The sequence below is a fragment of the Castor canadensis genome, chromosome 7 (genome assembly GCF_047511655.1).
Source record: "Castor canadensis chromosome 7, mCasCan1.hap1v2, whole genome shotgun sequence".
Lineage (NCBI taxonomy): Eukaryota > Metazoa > Chordata > Mammalia > Rodentia > Castoridae > Castor > Castor canadensis.
This window is the reverse complement of record NC_133392.1, coordinates 124,799,959-124,816,280: the sequence shown is the minus strand read 5'-3', so window position 1 is coordinate 124,816,280 and position 16,322 is coordinate 124,799,959. Positions and strand designations below refer to the sequence as shown.

General features: G+C 42.8%; 1 protein-coding gene across 4 annotated transcripts in view; it reads right to left on the bottom strand.

Annotated features, from left to right (window-relative positions):
* Positions 1-16,322, bottom strand: part of Agbl4 (AGBL carboxypeptidase 4) — a 1,287,504-nt gene that overhangs the window by 153,985 nt on the left and 1,117,197 nt on the right. The gene's annotated exons all lie outside the window — the stretch shown is intronic.

The following is a 16,322-nucleotide window of genomic DNA, read 5'->3' as shown; positions in this document are numbered from 1 at the left end:
AGTTCCAGTCCTGCCTCACTCCTTGCATTCGTGAAAACACCATGTGACCAAGGTGTTCTGAGCACAAATGTCTGCTGAGGAGGAGCAGGTATATAAATGAGTGAAGCAGACAGACATGAGATAGCAGTAGTGGCAAGGCTATGGAGCACATCCTGTCTGAAGGTAGCAGTCCTCCCCAGCAACCTCCAGGTACTGCCAATTATACCACCTTGTAGGAATTAGACCCCAAGCTCTAGAATCCCTTCACAAAATTTTGCAAGAGAGATGTTGACGGTATTGAATTTTTAGATGAAATTTCTAATTTGAAAGTATTGAAAACCTTTTTTTTAAATTTTGAAGCAAGAAGAAAGAATAAAAGAAATGTCTATGGATCTGGTACATTCTTCTGTTATAAAATGTAGAGCCCTAAAAGCCTTAGGGAGATACTCTTACTGTTTCACTGAATGACTATAATTCATTCTTTGGGTCTCACTTTCCCTTCTTTAAAACAGAGGAGAGAAGACTCCTCAGCTGCCTTCTGCCTATGTCCTTCCAGGATTCCCAATTCCAACTGCCATCATCTCCACCAGCCTTGTCAGGTAGAGATGATAAGGGCTCCAGATGGGCAGGTGGGTTCATCTGCTACCTCTCCCCATCACCAGGAGAGGAAAATTAACAGCACGTACTCCTGGCTGTGCAACCTTTCTGAATCTGTTTCTTTTTTTTTTTTAATTTTATTATTCATATGTGCATACAAGGCTTGGGTCATTTCTCCCCCTTGCCCCCACCCCCTCCCTTACCACCCACTCCACCCCCCCCTCTCTCTCCCCCCTACCCCCTCAATACCCAGCAGAAACTATTTGTTGTAGAGAGAGTATAAGCTATAATAGGAAGGAACAAGGGTTTTTGCTGGTTGAGATAAGGATAGCTATACAGGGCATTGACTCACATTGATTTCCTGTGCGTGGGTGTTACCTTCTAGGTTAATTCTTTTTGATCTAACCTTTTCTCTAGTTCCTGGTCCCCTTTTCCTATTGGCCTCAGTTGCTTTTAAGGTATCTGCTTTAGTTTCTCTGCATTAAGGACAACAAATGCTAGCTAATTTTTTTAGGTGTCTTACCTATCCTCACCCCTCCCTTGTGTGCTCTCGCTTTTATCGTGTGCTCAAAGTCCAATCCCCTTGTTGTGTTTGCCCTTGATCTAATGTCCACATATGAGGGAGAACATATGATTTTTGGTCTCTCACTCTGTGTGGGTGTTCTCTTCAGTTTAGAGACCATTTCTTTTGATGAACAGAAGCTTTTTAGTTTTATGAGGTCCCATTTATCTATGCTATCTCTTAGTTGCTGTGCTGCTGGGGTTCCATTGAGAAAGTTCTTACCTATACCTACTAACTCCAGAGTATTTCCTACTCTTTCCTGTATCAACATTAGAGTTTGTGGTCTGATATTAAGATCCTTGATCCATTTTGAGTTAATATTGGTATAGGGTAATATACATGGATCTAGTTTCAGTTTTTTGCAGACTGCTAACCAGTTTCCCCAGCAGTTTTTGTTGAAGAGGCTGCTGTTTCTCCATCATATATTTTTAGCTCCTTTGTCAAAGACAAGTTGGTTATAGTTTTGTGGCTTCATATCTGGGTCCTCTATTCTGTTCCACTGGTCTTCATGTCTGTTTTTGTGCCAGTACCATGCTGTTTTTATTGTTGTTGCTTTGTAATATAGTTTGAAGTCAGGTATTGTGATACCTCCAGCATTGTTCTTTTGACTGAGTATTGCCTTGGCTATTCGTGGCTTCCTGTGTTTCCATATAAATTTCACTGTAGATTTTTCGATCTCTTTAATGAATGTCATTGGAATTTTGATGGGAATTGCATTAAACATGTAGATTACTTTTGGGAGTATCGACATTTTTACTATGTTGATTCTACCAATCCATGAGCATGCATGGGAGATCTCTCCACTTTCTATAGTCTTCCTCAATCTCTTTCTTCAGAAGTGTATAGTTTTCCTTGTAGAGGTCTTTCACATCTTTTGTTAGGTTTACACCTAGGTATTTGATTTTTTTTGAGGCTATTGTAAATGGAATTGTTTTCATACATTCTTTTTCCATTTGCTCATTATTAGTGTATAGAAATGCTAATGATTTTTTTCTATGTTGATTTTATGTCCTGCTACCTTGCTATAGCTATTGATGATGTCTAGAAGCTTCTGAGTAGAGTGTTTTGGGTCTTTAAGGTATAGGATCATGTTGTCTGCAAATAGGGATATTTTGACAGTTTCTTCACCTATTTGTATTCCTTTTATTCCTTCTTCTTGCCTAATTGCTCTGGCTAGGAATTCCAGTACTATGTTGAATAGGAGTGGAGATAGTGGGCATCCTTGTCTGGTTCCTGATTTTAGAGGGAATGGTTTCAGTTTTTCTCCATCAAGTATAATGCTGGCTGTAGGTTTGTCATATATAGCTTTTATAATGTTGAGGTACTTTCCTTCTATTCCTAGTTTTCTTAGAGCTTTTATCATGAAATGGTGTTGGATCTTATCAAAGGCTTTTTCTGCATCTATTGAGATGATGAAGTGGTTTTTGTCTTTGCTTCTGTTAATGTGGTTTATTACGTTTATTGATTTTCGTATGTTGAACCACCCCTGCATCCCTGGGATGAAGCCTACTTGGTCGTGGTGAATAATCTTTTTGATGTGTTGTTGAATTCGGTTTGCCATTATTTTGTTGAGGATTTTTGCGTCAATGTTCATTAAGGAGATTGGCCTATAGTTCTCCTTTTTGGAGGTGTCTTTGCCTGGTTTTGGATAAGTGTAATACTGGCTTCATAAAATGTGTTAGGCAGTTTTCCTTCCCTTTCTGTTTCATGGAACAGTTTAAGGAGGGTTGGTATCAGTTCTTCTTTAAAGGTCTGATAGAATTCAGCAGAGAATCCATAAGGTCCTGGACTTTTCTTTGTGGGGAGACTCTTGATTGCTGCTTCAATTTCATTTTGTGTTATAGATCTATTCAGGTGGTTAATTTTCTCTTGGTTCATTTTTGGATGATCATATGTATCTAGAAATCTGTCCATTTCATTAAAATTTTCAAATTTATTTGAATAAAGTTTCTCAAAGTAGTCTCTGATGATTTCCTGGACTTCCATGGTGTTTGTTGTTATCTCCCCTTTTGCATTCCTGATTCTACTAATTTGGGTTTTTTCTCTCCTCATTATAGTCAGGTTTGCCGCGGGTCTATCGATCTTGTTTATTTTTTCAAAGAACCAACTTTTTGTTTCATTAATTCTTTGTATGGTTTTTTTGGTTTCTATTTCATTGATTTCAGCTCTTATTTTTATTATTTCTCTCCTATTTGTTTTGGGATTTGCTTGTTCTTGTTTTTCTGAGAGTTTGAGATGTATCATTAGGTCATTGATTTGGGATCTTTCAGTCTTTTTAATATATGCACTCATGGTTATAAACTTTCCTCTCAGGACGGCCTTAGCTGTGTCCCATAGGTTCCAGTAGGTTGTGTTTTCATTTTCATTGACTTCCAGGAACTTTTTAATTTCCTCTTTTATTTCATCGATGATCCATTCTTCATTAAGTAATGATTTATTTAGTTTCCAGCTGTTTGCATGTTTTTGTCTTTACTTTTGTTGTTGAGTTCTACTTTTACTGCATTGTGATCAGATAGTATGCATGGTATAATTCTATTTTCTTGTATTTCTGAGACTTGCTTTGTGCCCTAGGATATGATCTATTTTGGAGAAGGTTCCATGGGCTGCTGAGAAGAATGTATATTGTGTAGAAGTTGGATGAAATGTTCTGTAGACATCTACTAGGTCCATTTGATCTATTGCATATTTTAGAGCTTGGATTTCTTTATTGAGTTTTTGTTTGGATGACCTATCTATTGATGATAATGGGGTGTTAAAGTCTCCCACAACCACTGTGTTGGCGTTTATATATGCTTTTAGGTCTTTCAGGGTATGTTTGATGAAATTGGGTGCGTTGACATTGGGTGCATACAGGTTGATAATTATTATTTCCTTTTGGTCTATTTCCCCTTTTATTAGTATGGAATGTCCTTCTTTATCTCGTTTGATCAATGTAGGTTTGAAGTCTACTTTGTCAGAGATAAGTATTGCTACTCCTGCCTGTTTTTGGGGACCATTGGCTTGGTAAATCTTCTTCCAGCCTTTTATCCTTAGCCTATGCTTATTTCTGTCGGTGAGATGGGTCTCCTGTAAGCAACAAATTGTTGGATCTTCTTTTTTAACCCATTTCATTAAGCGGTGCCTTTTGATGGATGAATTAGTCCGTTAACATTAAGCGTTAGTACTGATAGGTATGTGGTGATTCCTGTCATTTAGTTGTCTTAGTTGTTTGAAGGTTTGATTGTGTGTATCTAAGTTGAGGTTACTCTCTACTTTCTTGCTTGTTTTTTTTCCTGTGGTTTGGTGCTGCCTGTCTTTTCATGGTTAAGTTGGGTTTCACTTTCTGTGTGCAGAATCCCTTGAAGAATCCTTTGTAGTTGTGGCTTTGTGGTCACATATTGTTTTAGTTTCTGCTTATCATGGAAGACTTTTATTGCTCCATCTATTTTGAATGATAGTTTTGCTGGGTAGAGTATCCTGGGGTTGAAGTTATTTTCAGTCAGTGCCTGGAAGATCTCACCCCATGCTCTTCTTGCTTTTAATGTTTCTGTTGAGAAGTCTGCTGTGATTTTGATGGGTTTACCTTTGTATGTTACTTGTTTTTTCTCTCTTACAGCCTTCAATATTCTTTCCTTAGTTTCTGAACTTGTTGTTTTAATGATGATATGTCGTGGGGTGGTTCCATTTTGATCTGGTCTGTTTGGTGTCCTGGAGGCCTCTTGCATCTGTATGGGAATATCTTTCTCTAGATTTGGGAAATTTTCCGTTATTATTTTGTTAAATATATTACGCATTCCCTTCACTTGCACCTCTTCTCCTTCTTCGATGCCCATGATTCTCAAGTTTGGTCTTTTGATGGAGTCGGTGAGTTCTTGCATTTTCTTTTCACAGGTCTTGAGTTGTTTAATTAATAGTTCTTCGGTTTTTCCTTTAATTGCCATTTCATCTTCAAGTTCTGAGATTCTGTCTTCTGTTTGTTCTATTCTGCTGGATTGGCCTTCTGTTTTGTTTTGCAATTCTGTTTCGTTCTTTTTTCTGAGGTTTTCCATATCCTTGCTGTTTTCCTCTTTTATGTTGTCTATTTTTGTCCTGAGTTCATTTATCTGTTTATTCATCGTGTTCTCTCTTTCACTTTGGTGTTTATACAGTGCTTCTATGGTTTCCTTTATTTCTTCTTTTGTTTTTTCAAATTCTCTATTTTTGTTGTCTTAGAATTTCTTGAGTGTCTTCTGTACATTTTGGTTGACCCTTTCCAGTATCATCTCTATAAAATTCTCATTGAGTACCTGTAGTATGTCTTCTTTTACTGAATCTATTTCTGTGTCTTTGAAATAAGATATAGAAATAATATATAGAATTGAAGGGATATTATAGGGATTCCATTGAGGTAGCATATGAAGCATCTAGCCTGCCATACATGAAACTCCTAGTAAATGGTGTTTCCTTCACCCAGAAAGTACGGATACAGCACGAAAATGAAAACTTGATTGCCAAAATATTTACAAAATAAAATTCTTCCTCCCATGGAGTCAGATCTTAACTTTCTAATCTCCAGCCTTATCCTCTGCATATCCTCTGCGTAATGATAGCAGCAGTCACAAAGTTTGTTGTAGAACAGCATTTTGGAGTCCACAAGGCTCTGTCACTCATCATTTGCATGTCACAAAAGCCTTCTGGGGTGGGCTTGCTATTGTGTCTCCATTTTAGAGATGAGGAAACAGGCTCAAGAAGGTTGATTGACTTCATTTCATTGAATCCCCTCTTGTGTGTTACTATCTCCATTTTACAAATAACAAAACTAAGGATCAAAAAGGGCAAGTCACACAGTTTGTTAGAACAGCCAGGATCTACTCATTCTTCAAGTCTTGGCTTAGTTGTTACTTGCCCTGGCTGTGGTCTTCTATTCCTCACCTTGATTAGATGCCCTGCCTCTGAACTCCCACAGGACAATGTATGGCTGACTTCCTCTACTGAAACAAAATCATACCCACTTGCCAATTCATTCTTTGCCTTCCTCTCTAGAGTCACACTTTGTGCACATTGTCTTGCTCAATTGTATTTAGAGCAGTATCTGGCACATAGTAACACATAAGAAAAGTCTGATGAATAAACACATGAGGATAGGACTCTCATATCTGGATCACTGTCATACCTTCCAGTACAGAGCACAGTGCCTTGCACACAATAGGTGTTCAATAAAAATATGTTGATGAGTAGAAGGATAACAGAAAGGAAGACAGGAGAAAGAAAAGAAAAGAAACAGTAAAAGGGAGGGAAGGAATAAAAGGACAGGCAGAGTCTAGCTCTTTTACTGTGACATGGTCCCCATGGATCTTTGACACAGGGTGGGGACTTTCAGGCATGTACTATCTGGTGTACATGTACACACATCTAGAGGCCCAAGCTCTGTGATGGCATCACCTCCTCTCTCTAAGCCTTGGTGTCCTCCTCTAGTCATACACTGAGGGAAGCCTCTCAGCAGGCCTCTGCATAACTGGTCAGTTCCTGGACTCTGCTTCAAGGCCATCCTGAGCAACTCTTCTTCATGCTGCCCTGGTGATCCTTCCACAAGGATGGACAGCAGCTCTTTGCCATCTGCATCTGGCAAGCCGTAGTGTGTGCAATGTGGAATGTTCCACTGGCTTAGCTGTCATGTGTATGTGTTAGGGACGCTTGGTGAGGGAAAGAAAACTTACAGGGAGGGCTGAACTAACACAGAGGAGGGGGTGAGGGCAGTGAAGGAAAGGACATATGGAGGTAGGGGATACAGGCAAAGACAGACACAGAGGCAGGTGGAGCAAACATAGAGAAGGAGACCAATGTGGAGCTGGTAAGAGATGTTGTACCGAAGGCACATGGAGACCAAGATGGTGACTAGAAGAGTGGAGAGAAGGGGTTGAACAGTAGGAATGGCTGGTCAGAGGAGTTGCCAACCATTAGCATCTACTAAAACATTAAACAGGTATCCAGAGGCTGAGGCTTGGGTTGGAACAGTGTTGAGTTTTGCACAATGGAGAGTTTGGAGCTGGGCTTACACTACAGTGCCCCATAGCTGACTCAGGCCCTGTCTCCCAATCTCACAGTCTCACACCTTAGCATCAAGGTGGCACCATAGCTTAATGGAGGAAGGTAGTGAGGGGAGAAGCCATCCATATAGATGAAGCTCTCTGAGCTGATGATCTCAGATGGGGGAAATCAGGCTGTTATGGAAAAACTCACAGACCAGAGTCTGAAACCCAGATCAACTGATTAGCAGCTGTGTGACCTTGAGTCTGCTTCACCTCTCTGAGCCTCACTGTCCTCATGTGAGACAAAGGCCCTAATGTTATATGCTGCATCTGTTCCCCGCCCCCCACCCCACCAGGTATTCTAGTGATTAAGCAGGGCATGCACTACACCATGCCTGCCTTAGGGTACTGCTTCTGTGGACCCTTCTGCTGTGGCTGGCAGCCTTCCCTGAGGTTTCGGCTAAGTGTCACCTAATCTTGGTCCATCCTCTACAGAAAAGCAGCTCTGCCCTTTCACCTGCTGCCCTTACTGTCTTTTCTCCATAGCACCTATCACCTTGATGTGTACATATTTATTTTCTACCCCCCAAAACTAGAATATAGGCTTTAAAAAAATTAGAAAATGTTAATTGTACAAAGAAGTTCATTGTGATATTTCCCTATATGCATATAATGTAGTTTGATCAAGTTAACTCTCTCTATTATGCTTTCTTATTCTCCCTCCCCTCCATCCAGAATATAGGGTTTAAAAGGCAGCAATTTTGTCATTTTATTTTAGGTTTTCACAAGACCTAGAACAATAGATATTAAATAAATATTCATGGAAAAAAGAAAAGAGAGAAGAGAGGGAGGAAGAGAAGGAGGAAGGGACATTCACATCATTGCATTCTTATAGGATCACAGGAAGTCAACATGTCTTCAAGAGTGATGGAGATAGGCTCTCTCACCCACTCAGCCTGGGATGTCTCTCCTGAGATATGGGTCTTGGCATTCTCTTTGCTCTCAGGCCACTTATGCTTCCAGCCCTCCTTCCCTCCTGTTTCCTCATGGCCCTCTCTCTTGCTCCATGGCCTCCTCTCTCTGTGCTCCAGCCTGGACCCAGAATGCATCCTTCTGCTTCAGACTTTCTGAAGTTCATCTGTCATTAAGGCTTAGCTCCCATCCTATTTGATTCATTCATATTTCATTCATTCATTTATTGAACAAAAACTCATTGCTGAGTATTTAGTGCTTGAGAATTACACTGTTATGTTCTGGAGTCCTTGGCCTCCAGGGACCCCAGTTGCCCCCATGTTAGAAGACAACCTCTTTCCTTTTGCTTCACTGCAGCAGAGGCCTAGCACTGCCAGCACCTCAACAGGAGTGGTCTTTAACAAAAGAAAGATCTGATACAACGAACATTCCTAGGATTAAAGAATTCAGTTCAGCTTTGGACCAAAAGTGAGAAAGGAGATCCTGGGGCGAAAATGATGTGATCAAAGATACCCTGCGGGTCCTAGAAAGAGCACTGCAGAGCCAAGTAAGAGATGTTAAAATGGAGACCCAAGAGAGGAGAGAGTTAGTGTGGATCTGTGGGGAGAATGGTGCATTGCGAAGGGAAGACAGCAGGGTCAGGATGAAAGTTTCTGCTACTGAGCCTCAGGGCCCAGCTTCAACCCCGTCAGGCAGTGGATGCCCAGCATCTGTCAGGATCTAGAGCATGGATGAAGGACCCCTACTCAGAAATGTAGGTTCCTCTGTCTGTCATAGTCTCTTTTTGTTAACAGGGAAAGAGTTTAGGCTCAGAGAGCTGCAATGCAATGCACAAAGTGGGAAGGAAGCTGCATTTGGGCAGGACACCCTGTCATGACTTCCTTCCTTTCTCTCCTTTAACCAATATTTCTCAGGCACTAGTCTAGGGCAATCTCCAAGGAAGAGGGCAGCCAACACTCCCAGCAGCACACCTGCCCAATAAGGGAATCTACCACCTCATGTTAAGTTATATCCTTAAAATACTAAGTTGGGGGAGGGAGGATGAGACTGCCTGCAATTTGAGGAGTGGAAGGGCTGATCAAATTTTCTTTTGTAAAGACCACTCATACTAAGGAGAAGAGGCATCACCTGGTCTGGAAGCCCCTGAGGCAACCCCTCTTCCCTGTGTAGCCACATGGCTGCACTGTTACAAATTCCTACTATTGCTTCGGGTCTCCCCATTGCACCCTTAGCACTGCAAGGGCAAGGAGGACACCTGTGTTAGAGATCAAAGAGTTCACACCCATACTTTTCTGGATGAGAAACTGATTGCTGGGGAGGGGCTGGGTCTCACTGTGGGTAACACAGACAATCAGTAGCCTATCATATAGAAGAAGCTAATCTATACACATAAAACAAAACTGAGTAATAAATAGCAAAATGGTATTTGGCCATAATGAAGAGTTGAAATATATCCTGGTTAGATGGAAGTCAAAGCCAAACTGGACTGTTCAATCAAAGTATAACACACATCACAAATGTCATCTCCGGTTTTTCTAGCAGCTACATTTAAAAAAGTAAAAAGAAACAGTTAAATTAATTTTAATAATGTATTTCATTTTATCTAATAATATTAACTTTTTTGCAGTACGGGGTTTTGAATTCAGGATCTCAGGCTTCCTGAGCAGACACTCTACCACATGGACCATGCCCCCAGCTCTTTATTTATCAGGAAGGGTATCTCATTTTTGCCTGGGCTGGCCTCAGACCTTGATCCTTCTACTTATGGCCTCTCGAGTAGGTGGGATCACATATGTGTGCCACCATGCCCAGATGGTTTATTGATTGAAATGAGTTCTCTCACTAACTTTTTGTCTAGGCTGGCCCCAAACCTTGATCCTCACAATTTCGGCCTGCAGAGTAGTTAGGATTATAGGCGTGAGCCACTGTGCCTGATGATATTAATGTTTTTAGTGATAAATTTATATTGATTTTTGTACTAAGCCTGGAACTCAGTTGTTTTTACACATGTAGCACATTTCCATCAGACTGGCCGCATGTGAAAGGCTCACATGTGACTAGAGGCTATGCATTGGCTAGCACAATATTAGAGTAGTCAAGGATGCCTCTCAAGAGAAAGGATGTCTTGAAGAAGAGAGAACATTTATTTAACAAGGCAGAAAGAGGCAGAAGTAATGCTCTCAATCTGGAAAAGGGGGATGGTTGGCTCAGGGAGATTACTGGTCTGCCTGGAATTGAGGATTATATAGCAAGAAGTTGGAGTTCAAAATCACTGGGTTGTCCCTCCCATGCTCTGCAGAGTTCATTCCAACACTTTCAGTACTCCCAGGGCACTCTGTGGTATAAAAAGCACCTTCACACTCACCAAGTGTGCATATCTTCACACCAACCCTGAAAAATAGGCCTAGAGCAGACGACAGCTGCCCAAATCACACAGTTGAGTTAGCAGTGAAACCCAACCTCCCTGTCCCCTGCTGCTTTCAGAACCAGGCCTGCCTAGGAACCAAGGGGTGGAGGTGTTTCTTCTCTGAGCCCTGGATGAGCTTGTACCTCCACCTCAGTGCCTTGACTTTCAAATCTGTGCTGACTACTAGACCTCCCCCTCTCCTGCCCTTCACTTGACCTTCTCCTCCCCACCCTGCCCAACTAGAGTCTTCTTCCCTTGGGAACTTACTTCAGCCCTTGTCTCAGAGTCCATACCTATTTGTCTCTTTCATTAATTTCTATTAAGGAAGAATCTGAAGCTTTATTGCAAAACAGGTTTCTAAAGATTTTCTCAGTCTGATTTTTGTCACCCTTCCATTAAAAGTCTAAGAGGGAGGAAGAAGAGAAGAGGAGACATAGGGAGAGACCCATTACCAAGTCCTTGATATTATAGCACACTGACAACTCATGCAAATAAGGATGATTTCAGATAGAGTGAAACAAAACTCAGCCTGGAGTCCAGTTAATGATGAGCTCCAAGAGGCACTGACAGATTCCAGAGACAGTACTGGGGGCGGTATGCTGGGGAGCTTTGGAAGTCTGCCATCCCAGCCTCCCACTGGGACCTGCAGGTAACACTGGGGGAGTTGGAAAGGCTTTGCATGGCTGTCTGTCAAGTCACCCACACAGAGAGCAAAGCAGGAGGCAGAAGACTGGGAGAGGGAACGTGGGTTGGCCACCCCCCACAGAACCATAAGGGGGATAAACATTGTTTTGCAAACACAGCTATAACCCTCCCCCCAGGCTGAACTGAATCCAAATGCTGGTTTTACCCTTGAGGACTATGATATTGGGAAGGTAAGGACTTCAGCTATATAGTTGGCTTGTCTGTACAGGTTACCCCAAAGGCCTCAAGAGGTGATCTGGGAAGTCAAATGAGCTGGTGTTGGAAGCAGTGCTCAGCACATAGTAAGTATCAGGTACAGGCTAGTGGCTAGTGACCACCTCTTTGGACTTTCTCCCTCCTTCTTCTTGCTTCTGCTTTCCTTCACACACAGGGAAATGGGGCTAGGACCTAACTGAAGTACTCTTGCCAGAAAGCCCTCAGGACTCTCAATAATAGGTGATGCTTATTGAGCACTTACTGTGTGCCAGACATGGTTGGAGGTTCTTACCTGGATTGCTTTGCATAGATCTCTCAGTAACCCTGTTGAACAGGAACTCTCATTAACTTGTCCATAGTCACTGAGCTGGTGAGAAGATCCAAGGCCTGCTGGCTTCAGAGCTCACATTGCTAATGCAGCCCAGCAGAGGTTGTGACATACCCATTGTTTTCTATGTTTAAAACTCTTTATTTCTCCTCCTCCTTCCCTCCTTCTCATCTTCCTCTTCTTTTCCTCCTCCTCCTCCTCCTTCTTCTTCTCTCCATACATACATACATGCATACACACACACACACACACACACACACACACACACACATATATATATTACATACATATATACAGATACATCATTTTTTGGTAGTGCTGAGGTTTGAACTCAGGGCCTCATGCTTGCTAGGCAGACACTAACACTTGAATCACTCTGCCAGTCCGTTTACTCCTATCTTAACCACTAATTCTAATCTTGCTCTGTTTGCTTTTATTAAATTTCTCCATCAGGCCACCTAACCCAGGGTAGGGCTGGGGGTAGGTTAAGTTGCCCAGTGAGTATTTCCTGGGAAAGGGAGTATATCTGAAAACTATTTACACAGGAAAGATATTTAATCCAATCTTACTATCTCACCATAAACTCAACAGAGATAATGTGGACTAGTTAAATTTGCTTACCATGGTTGCTCAACATGGAGGTGGAAGAACCACAAGTCCCTCCCAGGGTTCTTGACTGGCCTGCCTTCTTTGCTGCAGAGGCCATCTGACCAGGTGGACTTCATGTTGGTCTATCAGCTGGCTCCATCAAAGCAAATTTTATGACAACATGTGTGAGTGTAGCAAGATCAAGAAACACTCTTGTGTAAGATGTCAGGGCCTCCAGCAACCAGCATAGTTTTCCTGAAGGCCCCTCTGCTTTGCCAGAGGTGATGCTCTGCTCAGCAAGTCTTTGTGGTAACAGCTCAACTTCCTAGACAGGCCTGGTGGAGCATGCCAAGAATAAGCCTGGTGAAATCCTTTTCTCTATCACTTTGTAGATCAGTCCCACAACACAAACAGGGACCCCCTTTCCATATCCATGAGAGAACTGAAAGGGCACTGAAACCTGTCAGGTTTTCTGCCCTGATGCAAAGTGGAAGGAACTTGCTAAACTGAGCTCTCCTATAGGAATCTGACAGGCTATAGGGTTTCAAGGACCTGGTTCTGTCTTCCCAGTCTGAGAGTCTGACCCATCCTTGATCCATATGAGCCATAATCTACCAATCAAATAACCAGCCAACCAACTAAGTCTGGCCCCTGGACACACAAGCTTTTCTAACGCTCTGCTTTTGTATCTGCTCTGTTCCCAGACTTTTTGGTTTTGGGCAGGGTCTCCCTATGTAGCTCTGACTGGCTTCCAATTTGCTATCCTCTTACCTCAGCCTACCAAGTGCTAGGATGACAGGTATAAATCAACATGCCCATACCTTCTAACTCTGTGCAATTAAAAACAAAAGGTTACTCCTGTGGCTGGGGTGTGGCAGCTCAATTTTGCAATGCTTCCAACCCTGAGGACTCATTCATTATATTCTAATATGCATGCAGGTGTTCTCCCAGCCCCTGTGCACAAGTGTAGCCAGGCTCCCAGGAATCCTATCCTGAGAGAATGAGAGTGGTGGGTCAGACAGATGGGGCGAGCAAAAACAGAGACAGAGGATAGGAAAGACATGTGAATATCTATCACTAAAGATGCAGAGCTACTGAAAACATTTTCTTAAGAGCTCCAGAAATAAATGTGGGCTTGGATTCCAGGCTCACCACTTACAAAATGTGTGTAATTTAACTTCTTTAGCTATGTGTGCAAAATAACTCCTTTCAAGTGTTGCTTTTCTTGATAATAAATGGGGGATGATCCTCACACCATCCTCTTAGGACTGTTGGTGAAATTGAATGAGTTGTTTCATGTGATCCTGCCATTTTTCATGGTGTCCAGCATGTAGCAAGTGTCTGGGGACTGGAGGGGTCCCAGCTTCCTACATGGTAGGCGAAATTGTTTCTTCCTTCCCCAATGCCATGTGTAGACATTCCTTCATCCATTCTACTAACATCCATCAGTTTCCACTCTGTGCCAGTTCCCACCTAATCAAGAATTTGGGGACCAGCTAGGGGTTAAGACACTGCCTAGCAAGTTACTTTAAAACTTCCCTGACTTTTCTCTCCTGTCACACCCACCACACCCCCCAATTCTCATCCTCTGGCCAATGGAAGTCCTTTTTGATTTCCATGGCAGCATCTTGCACAGACACACTTCTGGAGAGCACATATCCCACAGTGTTATAATCATCCATGAAGTGCTCTGTCTCTCTACTGTGTTAACTAAAATAAATCTCAGCTGGTTAGTCTTGCCTGTCTCTGGTTGCAGCCCTCCCCACCTCACTTGCTCTTTTCTGTTCAGTGATTACATAGTTGAATATTTGGGAACATGAGATTCTATTATTCTCAGAGCTGTGATTGTGTCACTTGGAGAAAGCAGGACTCTATGACGTGCTATACCGAGAATCTAAACTTCCAGGTCCCTGACCTAGAGAAAATCTCCTGCTATAAGATGTCTGCTTCAATCCTCCTGTATTCGCAGACACATGAAACACTGAGATCCTTCCAATTCCTGGTTCCCCAGCTGGTAAGAGATGCCCTCACAACAGACTAATCACCTTCTAAACAAATGGCACAGTGACAAGTAGGGTGGGGGAAGAGCTGGGGCCGCACAAGCTGATGTTTTCAATTTAGAGGCCATGCATTATTTACACTGCCATTATTCCCTTCAATTTGACTTCACGCTTTAGCCCTAATTTCAGTATAATCAAAGTCAATGAATATTTAATCAGGATTGCTTCCAGAAATTGAGTAATGCCATTAACATAATGGCCCCAGGACTTCAAAGCTGCTTTCCTTCAAATGCTTTTGACTTATACCTTTCCTCACTCCCTTTCCCTGTAATCAGTTGAATTTTGGAATGGAAGGTAGTTCAGGACCCAAAGCATAGGCCCATGACAACTTTGTCCAAGTGTCAGAAGGTGGCTGGCACAGGGGCAGAGCACCTGACTAGAGTCTGAATGCTGACTCTAATGAGAGAGACTCAGGGAGGTTAGCCAAATTCTGAGGATGGACCCCCTTTTAAGGCACCTCCAATTACAAAACTACCCAGTTTTTAGTCAAACCCCAGAAGGGACTGCACCACTAGGTTTGGGAACACTGGCCTCTACCACCACCAGCCCCTACCTCCCACCCCCACTCTTCACCAAGAGTGGACTTCACTGGACTCCCTGGCCTGCAGGGGCAAGGAGATCAGCCCTGCCTGGTTTCACTTTTGATTGAAGAGTCTCCACAGTGGGAGCAGGAATCTACCTCCTAAGGCAGCAGGTTGTGCCTATTGGCTCTGGCCCTGACTTCTGAGCCCCCACACAGAGCAAGACTGCTGCTTCAACCACAGGACAACAGGGAGATGTTTGTCCTCTCTCTCCCTCAAGAACAAGGTGCCAGGTGCCCAGCCAGGCTCTGTGGGGATGCACACACATCTGAATCTGACTCCACACATCCCCCAAGCTCACCATGAGCATCCTTATGTGATTGCATAGGATTTCCAAAACACTATTACACTTGTCCCTTGAGACTGAAAGAATCCACATCCTCCTTCCATAAGCTAGGTGACCTTCCCAAGGTCACCCAGCAAAGAGACTCTAGGACTTGGAAGAATCCATAGATTCCACTTATAGGTGTTAGATGTTAAAAACTGGCAGCTTTCTTAGAACATTTGGGTTAACCTTACTGCACAAGATGGAAAAATGAGGCCCAAGGCCACAACTGAACATCACAAAAACAGGGCTTAGAATATATTAACAGGGGACTTAGCTTGCTTGTCCGTGTTTTTTTCCTTCACCAAAGCAGGAATAAGTATCATAGTCTAGCTAAGTGCTTGCTTACTTGAAAAGAAGGAGACAGGGTTAAGGAATGGAGGTATTCCTAGGAGGGGATGTACTCTGCATCTGCTGGGAGATCAGATATCTCCTGGGTACAAATGTGAGAGAAGTGGGGCGTTTATAGAAATTACAGTAATGTGCCTTACATATATAGCCCAGTCATCAGTAAAAATGAGAAGGGATTGTGCTCCAGGCATGCTGAAACAATGGCAGCCTTTGCAAAACCTTAGCCACCTCCAGGTGTCCCTTAGTTTCCTGGGAAGCCCTTGCTGATACCTCCTGCAGTGCTGACTGTCCTTCCTGGCACTCTTACAGCCTGTGTACTCTGATCCCTGCTCCTCAACTATTGCTGTCTTATAAACTCAGGCCTCTCTCCCTAGACTCAGTCCCTAGATTGCAGACTTCTTGAGGGCAGAAGGGAGGCTATGGAAATTCAGACATGCTCTGCACGTAGTTGTCATCAACCCAGCCAGTAGAGGACTCAGCTACTCTTCACCAAGCAAGACAGGAAGCCATTCAGCTTTAACCTACTAACTGGGAGGGCCAGGGAGCTAACCTGGTAGGTGTTCATCTCAAAACATCAGCAAAGCACTCACTTCCTCATGAGGAGAGGAGTAAATGAATGAAAGTGCCTTGGGCTGCCACCTGCTGGTGGCTTCCAGACTGGCACTTTCCAAATTCACCTTGTTTA